This window comes from Lathyrus oleraceus, chromosome 2 (assembly GCF_024323335.1).
Source record: "Lathyrus oleraceus cultivar Zhongwan6 chromosome 2, CAAS_Psat_ZW6_1.0, whole genome shotgun sequence".
NCBI classification, from domain to species: domain Eukaryota; kingdom Viridiplantae; phylum Streptophyta; class Magnoliopsida; order Fabales; family Fabaceae; genus Lathyrus; species Lathyrus oleraceus.
The window spans coordinates 163,965,496-163,977,023 of record NC_066580.1 but is presented as its reverse complement, the minus strand read 5'-3'; the positions used below and the strand labels follow the sequence as shown (position 1 = coordinate 163,977,023).

General features: G+C 39.0%; 1 long non-coding RNA gene across 1 annotated transcript; it reads right to left on the bottom strand.

Annotated features, from left to right (window-relative positions):
* Positions 1-3,290: 3,290 nt before the first annotated feature.
* Positions 3,291-9,164, bottom strand: LOC127118688 (uncharacterized). The gene is made up of 3 exons (XR_007802296.1): positions 8,826-9,164; positions 6,973-7,039; positions 3,291-3,759 (listed from the first exon to the last, which is right to left on the bottom strand). It is a non-coding gene; the product is annotated as an uncharacterized LOC127118688 (long non-coding RNA).
* Between the last annotated feature and the right edge of the window lie 2,364 nt (positions 9,165-11,528).

Genomic DNA, 11,528 nt, shown 5'->3' with positions numbered 1-11,528 from the left:
CACAATGAACAGACGACAAATGTCAATTCAGGAAAGATCCGAAAAGACAGACTGAATCAAGACACGTCCTAATGAGGATATAACTCAAATAGGAAAATCCATCCCAATATATGTGTTGGGAGGAAACGGAAGAAACCGTCGTCCACGAGGGAATATCTCAGTGGGGAACTGCAGAAGGACAGACAGACATTTTCTGCTTATGGGGCTGACTCTATATGGAGAGATTTAACACCCGACATCTGCTTAGGAAGATCTATAAAGATCTATATCACCATAGCAGGGAACAACAAACAAGGGATATATGGCAAAAATGCAACATGAATATCTGAATGTTTTATGAGTATGCATGAATATGTGTGATTTATGTTTGATGAATGCTGACAAAACAGACATATCTAACACAACAGGTCCAGGAATCAAACGTCCGGTATTATACTTTCAGGGGAAGACCAACTGGAAAGCCAATTCTGCTGGAGATCTACATGCTATAAAGCAAAGATCTGCGGGTACTGCTGGGAAGCAGAAGCAAAAGAATCAGAGATATCAAGAGAATACCAAATCTCTGAGCAATGGATCAGCGATCACCCCAATTGGGGCACAGAAAGTCACAACAGGCAAAACAGCCACCAAGACGAATCTGTCGGGGAACAAGAGAAAATCTCAAAGTCCTGCAGGAGATCCTAGCAAGCTGTTGCTATGGAAACGGATCCAACATAACTCCATTGGGGAACAACCCACTGAGGGAGCAAAGGTCACCCGGATAGAGTCTGGCTGCACAAGCAACTCTACTGGGGATATCATCAACTACTCTCTTGGGGAACAACCCACTGAGGAAGGAAAGCGCCAAACAAGTAGATTCTGCAACAAACCACTCTACTCGGGGCGAACACACATCTGATGGATCACATCAGTAAACTCTGCAATAAAATCTGCTCTACTGAGGATCGAAAAGTAATCGGGAAATCAATACAACCTCTGGATGACGGAGCCATCAACCGACCATACGGGGGATTGAAAGAGGTTCAACAGGCAACACTGCCACAACAACCGCTCTGCAGACAAATGCTAGAGAAAGTTGGATGAAAATACGGGGATATCAACCCAATCAACCACTGAGTAGGAAAATAAATCCTGCTCTGCTGAGAATAACAACCATTCTGATAGAGGGAAAGTAAACAACTCCACTGACGACTTCGCCGGGGAAAAGGTAAAGTACCGGGTATCAAACCACTGACTTACCGAGTCTTCCAAAAGGAATGCGACCGTGCTGAGAAAACAGACAAATCCGCTGGCAACTGCGCTGGGGAGAGTGACGACAACTCTGCTCGCGACTTCGATGGGGATGTCAATAACTGCACTACTATGACCAAGGAGACAAATAAAGTCTGGGCATAACGACCCACTGGAGAAAGTGACGGGGCACCAAGGTGACAAACCATCAACTGCCAAATCTTCCACAAGGAAAGCATCCATGATAAGGGAAAACTGCTGTTGGAGAAAATTGAATCTTCAACAACACTCTGCTTGGGGAACAACCCCGCCAACAACTCGACTTGCAATCATGCTGGCAACTCACTTGGGGAGAAATGCGGGATACGGGGATATCAACCCACCATCCACAAATATCCTGAACGACTGAGCAATCAAGCCGGAGAGAGACTACTGCTGGAGAACAGACTGAGCCTTCAATACACCACTCTTCTTCGGGGAGTCAAAATCCACAGAAGCTCTGCTTAGGGAACAACCCCAACAACCAAATCTCTGCATGGGGGACAACCCCAACGATCAAATCTGGAGAAGAAGGATACAAACCAAACCAGGAGTATGAACAAATGTCTTACCTGTTGGAAACCATGCCACCCTTGGGAGAGCACTGAGAAATTCTTTAAGTATCCTTTTATCATTGTGAATGTTCACTTTGTTTAAAACAATAATCTTTGAAAAATTTTGTTTTTAAAACAATGATATTTTTGTCAATTAAAACATGCAAAACATTTATTGAATTGAAACAAATAAGAGTGCAAATAATTGGATAAAAGCTCAAATTGATTTGATGGAATGGTAGTCTGCAAATGGCAAGACTCCATAGATCTGTACAAATTTGAAATCAGTGATATATATTGGAAGAGGGCTACATTGAACATAATGACCCTTTCTCTACCAATTTGAATCTCGATGTATTCGAAGCTTCGGTTGACGACGAATCGAGAATCTTCTGACGAAAAGACGGCTGGTGAAACAGAAAGTCTTGTCAGGATGCAGTTACTTGCCTGATCCCTAATTTTTGCCTAGACTGCCCCAGGGTGAGGTACTCAATCTAGCGGGATGCAAATATGCTTTTTTTTTTCAAGTCTCTAATTTTTGCCTGGATTACCCTTGCAGGTTTTCCACCGAGACGCCCATTTTTGCCTAAGCCGCCCTTTCGGGTTTTCAACTTAGCGAGTTATTCTGTTTTTTCATTTGCATATACTTTTTTTTTAGGCAAAGTATCTCTTAACTGCATCTGAATTCACAGGACGAGTGAAATCCTCCCCATCCATTGTTGTAAGCATCAAAGCTCCGCCTGAAAAGGCTCTCTTAACAACATATGGACCCTCGTAGTTTGGAGTCCACTTGCCCCTGGAATCGGGCGCGAAAGACAAAACTTTCTTGAGCACGAGGTCTCCTTCTCGGAACACACGAGGCTTGACCTTCTTGTCGAATGCTTTCTTCATTCTCTGCTGATATAACTGACCATGACACATGGCAGTTAATCGCTTCTCTTCAATCAAATTCAACTGGTCATAACGACTCTGAATCCATTCAGCATCAGTCAACTAGGGACTTGAGGGTATCAGGCTTCTTTTATTCTTTTTTTTTTCTATTTGAAAAATTTTTCCTGATTTTTGCTTTGATTTTGATCTTTCACCCTCTTCTTCTCTTTTTTTTTTTTTTTTTTTTTTTTTTTTTTTTTACATTACATTGGTAATGCCCCAGTTTGACTGTTGCTGGGTTCTTGAGACGCAGCTGAATGATCTGCTTTTCATTGCTCAAGTGTTCGGGAAATCTCATCAGGAATCCCTTCAACATCATCTTCCTCTGCCTCGAATACAAGGAATTCAAATTTGGGAGATGGCGTTGGATCATTATGTTCAATGGGTTTAGAAATCCCTGCATAATGATTTTGGATAACGAAAAGCTTTTGTATTTAAACAAGCAAATCATTTATGCAGATGAAAAAGCTGTTTTCTTGTTTTTCGGGTTTTTTGTGATCACTGATTTCATGCAAAAGCAAAAAGTGAAAACAAATGGAAAAACAAATGTTTAACAATGCATTAATTGAATGAAAACATCATTGTTTTAAATGTTGCCAACAATGTCATCACTTCTCCTTTTGGCGTGGGAGAAGGGTTTTAAACAAAGTGAACAAATTTACTCTGACTTATGAATGACCGTAGGAACATCCACAGCGACCCAATTGTGGCAGACACCACCAGGTATAACGAAATTGCTCATATCCTCTGCGTCTTCTTCAATGATAGCAGCAGTTTCCTCTTCTACAGACTGATCATCATGGATGAATCCTCCACTTGTGAACAAGCCTTGCTCATTAAATGTCCCAGAACAGTAGCCAATGCCAGCCCGGGATTGGTTAACCAGGAATAAATCCATCAATAGTACATAGTCTGGCAAATATCTCTCTGAGTTCACAATTCTCTTGCTCAAGATGATCCATCAATCTGGCAGAGATGGCTCTGGTGTAGTACCGGTGAAATGCGTCTTCAAAATAAATGAAGATCGCAGGGTCAGACCACAGGACGGGAGACCGGAACAAAACACCCGCTTATGCAAATGATGCATGAAGTGTTTGTGCATATGCTTGTTTTTTATTTCAAAGGAACTCGAGGGTTCTATTCGCAAACTTTGAAATATTTACATTTTGATCGTATATGAGAATATCTCATCAGATATATCAGGTGAAAAAATTTTCCCGGTTTTTTCATGTTTGAAAATTTCTGCAAATAAACTCCTTTGAGTTCCTTGAAAATTTTCTTTTTTTCTGATGACATGGATGCTGATGAATGCATGAATGTATGAATGCAACAATCACACTCAAGGATCAAGCAAAGCACACCAAACAAAGGTCGTGGGAAAGCTCAATGTATCCCTAATATCAATCATCCATTTTGGTAGATTTAGGTTTTACACCTTATCAATACCCAAGTTCCATTGATATTAACGGTACATGAACCGGCTCAAACATCCTTAATATCAACCAGCCGCTTTGGTGGATTTTAGGTTTTACACCTGATCCGGGATCCATTGATATTAACGATGTTTGAACGACTCAACCACGAATCACGGGTTTGTTGAGAGTCACGAGCATGGAGTCTCGGTTAAGAACCACCCAAAGGGAGTGTACTAGGGTTTAAAACCTGCCAGACATGTTCTATCAGAGGTTCCCATAATCATCGTTCCATCTTTCGAATATTATCGGAGGAACGAATACTCGTATTCCAAAAATATTCTCAAGAGAAACTCTCATGAGTGTAGTATCGCGTGACAATCGCATCAGAACTTACATCTGAACGACCTCCGCACTACGTCCTAAAAATAGGCCAAGATGGGTTTGGTAATCTAAGGTCCTTGGCTTCTAAGGCACATGATTGAAAGAATAATGCCTAACCACAAATAACTTGTGTGACATTATTAATCCAACATGACCTCCACCAAGTGAATGGGCTCGCAAGTCAACTGGCTAAGGACTACTCCACACCAGTCAACAAGACTATGCCATTCTCCTATCCTAGAGTGCACTCGAGTTCGGGTATAGAACTCATCTCACAGAGATCACCAAAGCAAACAGCAATTGTATATCAAGCAATTCACACATTACAATCAATACAGTTATCCCAAATTGTACAAAAATATGTCAAATAACAAATAATAATATATCACACAACAATGGTGAAAAGTTGGCAATACCACCAAGGGATTTTTGTTCCCCAGCAGAGTCGCCACTTTTCTGTAGCGGTGTATTCGTCGCTATATGATCTATTGATTAAATCATAAGCAAAGTATACAATAACATAGAGTCGCCACCGCACTTTTATTTATCCTAAGGACTGGTTAAAAAGCGAACAAAAACCTAAGAAGTTTTACACGTAGAAAACTAATAAAAGATCAGAGATCGAGGTAAGGGGTAAATTACGCAATGGGAAGGTGTTAGGCACCCAATGCGTCCTAGGTACTCCTAGGGAGCCCTTTTCACACTTTGTTGTTGAAAATCATTATTTGTCATGACATAAGTAATGTGCAAACATGAGTGGGATGATGAGAAAAGAATATACAAGTTAGTTATTTTTGTGTTTGGATGGATAACCATTGCCTACGTACCTTTACAGGATCAAAACCTCGTAGTTCGGCTAAAAACTTCCAAAAGTTAGTTGATTCAATTTTAAAACACAAGCTTAAAGGTCTTACGTTACCCACGGGAGAAAACTCAACCTTGTATAACAACTAGTCCACCATGTGAGAAAAGCTTCAACTTGCCAGAGAGGGGTTAACCCTATAATAGGCAAGGAAGACTTACAATTCATCTACTAAGGACAAATAGGTGAGATTAATATCAACCAACTAGGGTAAATCAAACCTATAGCTAATGTATAAAGACTTAACAAGCATGGACAAAGCCACAAAAATCACTTGAATGGGTGAAGTTATTTGGATTATTTACAAAAAGGTCAAAGTATGATTAAAGTCAATTCAGAATGAAGTATTTACAAAAATGAAGTTTGGAAAATCATGGACTTAAGGTCCAAGTTTCTAATTTGGAAAGAGGTGAGAATGTTTGCACAACACTTATCTCAAGTTTTAAAACATGTGTGAAAAGGTAGGACACAATGGGGTGAATGGATGGTGGGTATGTAAAACTTCTTAGAAGGGTCCGCCTCTTGAAATCATATGGGAAATGATTCAAGTGGGTCCTTAGGAATAGGCTACAGATGAGCAGTAATATGAACATGGTAACAGATGAAAGTAAATAAAAGCGGATACTGGATGCCACTCAACGGTCTTATACCTGTCTCCTAAAACAAGCAAGGATATCAGAAGCCACTCTATGGACTTACACTAATCTCCATCAAAATAAAACAAAAAAACAAAACAGGGAAGTCAACTGCCAATCCATCTGGACTTATGTTAACCTTCACAGTATGATCCTAGGAAAACAAATGCCACATCACAGGGACTTACAATGAATCCTCACATACACAAGTAAATGCACTAGGCAATGGGTATGAGTGACCAATGAGGTCTTACACTCTACCCCTTCCATGTCATGGGAACAGATGCCACCTTACAGGGACTTATAACTGGTTCCTCAATGGGTAAGCAAACAATGTCACAAGGACAAATGACATAATGGACATGCTACAAGGAGCAATGAATGATGGTAAGCGCACTAAGGCAAGCAATCAATCATGTACAAATGAGTAATAAATCACAAATAATCAGGTAGCACACTCTATAACCACACAAGGAGGCTCAATCAAAAAGGGTTTGACTATGAAAGTCCACTGTAATAGGTAAGTGTCGCTCTTAACCTGGCCATTGAGGGGCTCAGGTGAAGCAGATGAAAGGATATGAGGGGTGTGCCTCATTGCTTCTATCTCATGTCCGAGAGAGCATGTAAATATAAGAATGTGGGGGAGTTCAGAAAGATGGAACTCTTTCCCCGATTGGACTCGATAGATCTTGGGTATGGATCTCAATGCTACAACCATGTAATGGGAGCAATGAGAAGACTCACTGAATAGTGGGAGATAGGCTATTTATCTCTACCTTCCACCAATTGCCTCGAATGAGGACTTTTCCTGCTTGGGACAAATATAAACATACACAAGCATTGCCTCTTAAGGAGGACTTCAGACAATTTGCCCGGTCAAATAACAGACCGGGTCTCCAGACTACATGAAGAAGAAGGTTCTATACCTCAATGCCAATTGCTTATAAGCAAAGCAATGCAAGTTCTTAAGAGAACTGAGCGACTAAAGGGTACCTGGAAACAATCCAATAAAATCAGCATCCCATTCATAAGCAGATAACAACATAAGAATCAATTAACAAAGTACAATTATACAAATAATGATGTGCATAGCACAAGGCTCACATGAACCAAACAACCTACAAAACAAATACATTAGTCATATGTGTCAAGTAACACAATCCATAATGTGGAGCAAATTCCTTAATCATTAACTCCTTAACCTGAAAAGGCACAATTAACTTCAAAGGTAAGTAACATGACCACTAGGACTAGCCTAGGGTCAAAGAGATGGAAAAATCCTAAAACAGCAACCAATTCATGATCAAAGTCAAGCTATATCAAATACAAAGGGATCCCAATTGGTCCCATATCCAAACTATGCACACATTTTAATTTATGCAACATGGAAGGCAAAAGATGCAATGTGGAGTCTCATACAAACAACCAGCCAGATCACATTCAAATAAATGCCAAAATGGCACCAAAAAATCCACAAAAATTATGTTCTAACCAGAAGACATTCAGCAAGCCACATGTGAATTTTCAAGTCATTTGGACTAGTAGATCAATAGGAATTAATTAAACATGGTACAGCATGCAAAAACTACATCAAATGAAGTCAAAAATTATACACCAACTTCCATCTAATGGTAAACAGTGATGGTAAGTGGAAAATTAGTGGTACCAAGGCCAAATTGTAGCTGTACATGTTAGGAACTACCCTATCAATTTTCATGGTCATTGGATAAGGTATGTGGATTTTGCAACATAGGGAATAATGTGACACAAGCTAGGTCCAAAAAATGATAGGCAGAAGGTAAAAAATCCTAATCAATTAGGAAATGGATTGTAAAAATCCACAAAAATTCACAGGGGATGTTAACATGTCAAATAGGCTTCATGCAAAAATTCAAGGCCATAGACCAAAGGGAAGCATGGCAAAAAATTCAGGGAACTCAACATATCATTTTGTGTCACATTTCATTACACTCAAGTTCAATAAATCATATCTAAAAAACCAGAGGTCCAAAAATTGCAAATTATATGTCAAAAATTCCAGGAATGTGTCAAGAATCCTCATGTAAAGTTTCATTAATTTTGGATAAGGCACGAGCATTTGGTGAATGAAAGAGTGAACATGGTGCAGCAAATGACACATAAAAGAAAACCCTAGGTAATTATTTAATCTATCCGTGCATAAATATATTAAAAATCACCCAAAAATCCAGGACATGATGATGAGAAATCCAAAAAAAGAATCATAATTTTTGGATTATTATTGGATGAGTTTATGATTTTTTGAAGATGTTAAATATTTATTGAAATAATTATTTAGATTTATTTGGATTTAATTAATTAATTAGAAGCTAAATGGCAATGCTGTAGTAATCTGCTCCTGATGCAAAACGGTGCCGTGCCACTTATGATGGATGGACGGTCGAGATCGCGTCTGGCGAATCAACACTGGAGAATTTCCAGATTCATCTTCTTCGCATGCGCAGCCGGTGTGTTCTTCGACGGCGATAGCGGTTTCGAGCAAATGGTAACGGAAACGCATGAATAATATACCGATTGAAGCGGTTTTGTACCAGGAGCAAGGATATACAGCCAATTTCGTCTATAGATTACTACACAATGCGAATCGAAAGAAAACAAGAAGTGCACCGAAATTTCAATTGACAATAACTCAAGCAACACATAACGAAATTGCAATCTACAAGATCCAGATGATTCTACAATCACTACTCTACCGAATCCCTAACGAAATCGAGACGATTACGAATTTTGGAAATCCAACCTCTCTTGACGACGGTTGCGGAAATGGCGATCTGCAGAGCTCAAAAACAAAAGCGAGACAGACGGAGTGTGTAGCCGCGGAAGGTGGATGATGATGTTCGTTCAGCTCGAGGATGCGAGAATCGAACGGATTTTCTTGATTACCATGGAAGGACAGCTCCACAACAGTCACGAATTTGTTGCAATTTCATCTCAATCTTGCTCAGCAGCACTTCAGCATTACCTGCAAAACGTGAATCTACAGCCAAATTGCACAAAAGATCGAAGGATCTTGAAGAAAAATCAGAAAAAAGTTTGTGAAACTTGGAGTCGAAAATGAGAGAGAGCTTGGAGTTTTTCTTTTTTTCTGTTAGATGCAATTGTGATTGTGGAGTTGTGATTGTGATTGTGAGAGAGTAATTGTGAGAATTGTGAAAAAAAATTGCAGAAAGTGTGATTAGTTGTTGTTAGCTCTCCTTTCTTTCTGTTAGTAATTAACATTATATATGCAGTTCCTAACCTTACTTTAATTACAATTAAGCTAAAAGATGGATTAGTGTAAAAATAGCTTATGATGCATTTTGAACTTTTTAACCTTTGATGCTCAGAAGCAATTTCCTGCAGAATTTTATCACTTGAAACAAGTCAAAAATACCCTTTTGGAGCTGGTTGCATTGGCCTTGTTCTCAAATTCCCAATATTTTCCAATTTCACCATGTGATGGCTTATGTGTCCATTTTTCCAATTCATTTTCAAACCCAATTCTCAAACCACAAGGCTTAGGCATGTTGTGAATATTCCAACAAATTTCAAATGCCATTTGTGAGGTGTTGCAAAAATCCCCACTCAAAAATTCCAATTATTTCACAAGTTGGACGATTTTGCCCCTGGTTCATTTAACAGTCCAGTTGAAATTTGACCTTTTGCATTGAGCAATTCTGGAAAAATCCAATTATGCACCATGAAAGTACATATCAAATGGAGTTTGTGCATATAAAGAACTTGCAATTTGGATAAACCATGTGGTAGTTATGGCCTCCTGATTACGGGTCTTTTCTGAAATTCACTGAGCCATATCTTGCAAACCGTACATTGGATTTTCAAGTTCTTGGACTTTTTGGAAAGGTGAGAACAAGATCTACATCTGTCATGTTGAACAATTTTTCATTTGAAGCTTCCTTGGACTTCTGTTTTTGAGGTCAAAAACTTTCCATTTTGGGCAGCTGAAATTACAGGTCCGCTTGCCATTTTGGGAAACTGTCTGTCTGACTTCAATTCCTTCAACCTTGACCTTTGAAATGCCAAATGAAGCTTATATATACATGAATGAGACCTTTCCAACCATTTCCAATCATCAAATCACTGATTAAATGCACAGTTGACCACAGTTGACTTTTGTTGACTTTTGGTTGACTGGGCCATGTTCTGATGAATTTCAAGCCTCTTTCAGATGAGATCTTGATTCCAAATGATACCACAAGTTATAAGAACTCTTTATGAATGATCATGGTGCCCAAATTCTTCAAGAATGGTCACCATCCAATGCTCAAGGCCTGATTTGACTGTTTGACTGATGATTGCTTCAGCTGCAAGCAACATGGTTAGATGACGATATTTTTGTACTTTTGGTTAGTAAACATATGAAAAGCAATGATATACAAATGCAACACATGCTTGGTGATCAAGAACCACACTCACAAGGTATCCCACCCACTAGGAGGGAAGCTAGGGTATGCAATGATCCTTGAGGCCATGATATGATATGATATGGGCCATGAGGGATCTTAGGGCCAAAATTGGGGTCTTACAGATGGGATCTAATATGTTGATGGTGGATTTGGTGGTTTTAGATCTAACTTGTGATCAACAAGGTGGATTTTCAAGAGCTTTGGTCTGTTTCTGGGGGGGACCCCTTGACAACAATGTTGGTTGTTTTTTGGTGTTTTTTGTTGCTCTTACGTTGTTCTTGCTTTTTTGTTGTTTTTTGTCTCTTCTTGTGCTTTGTGGTTAATTTTGGTGTACTTTGTTAGGCCTTCATCAAATATTTCTAGGTTCTGTGTGACTACATAAATATAATGGAGCTTATTTCAGTATTCTTCAACATTTTGCCTTTAATTTGTGAGGAGTGTGTTCCCAGTCCTTTGTTGTAATATCTTTTTCAAACATCTCAAATTATAATGTCTTCCCGATGCATGTGATTTTTGTAAGAGAATTTTGGTGGGAAGTTTTCTATAGAACCATTTAGTCCGAGTTAAAGAAAATTAAAGAAAAAAATTTTTGTCGTGCTGATTTTATTAATAGTACGAGGACTATCATGAGAAAGGTTGTTACATTCAATTGTAAAACTTTTCCAATGTTGTTGCATTCCATATCATAGGTATTTTTTAACCATATAGTGTTTCTAGCACGTATGCTCCGCTCGTAGGTAAATTTCCAAGTGCGACTTTTTTGTCCCACATTTCTCATCTGCAGGACAGGGTCTCCAAGGCTGAAATCTTGTGGGACCACCTTTCAATTATACTTTGATGACATTCTTTGTATTAGTATGGCTAAACTTGTTATTACTCAATCACGACATTCCTCAAGGAGTTCTAGATCCACCCGACGTCTTTTCACACTCTCTTCCTTTAATTATGGTTTCATGGTCCTCCAACTCATTTTGTCTATCTTGAATTGGATCATTGCCTCATATCCATAAGTGATGTGAAAAGAAGTTTTTTTTGCT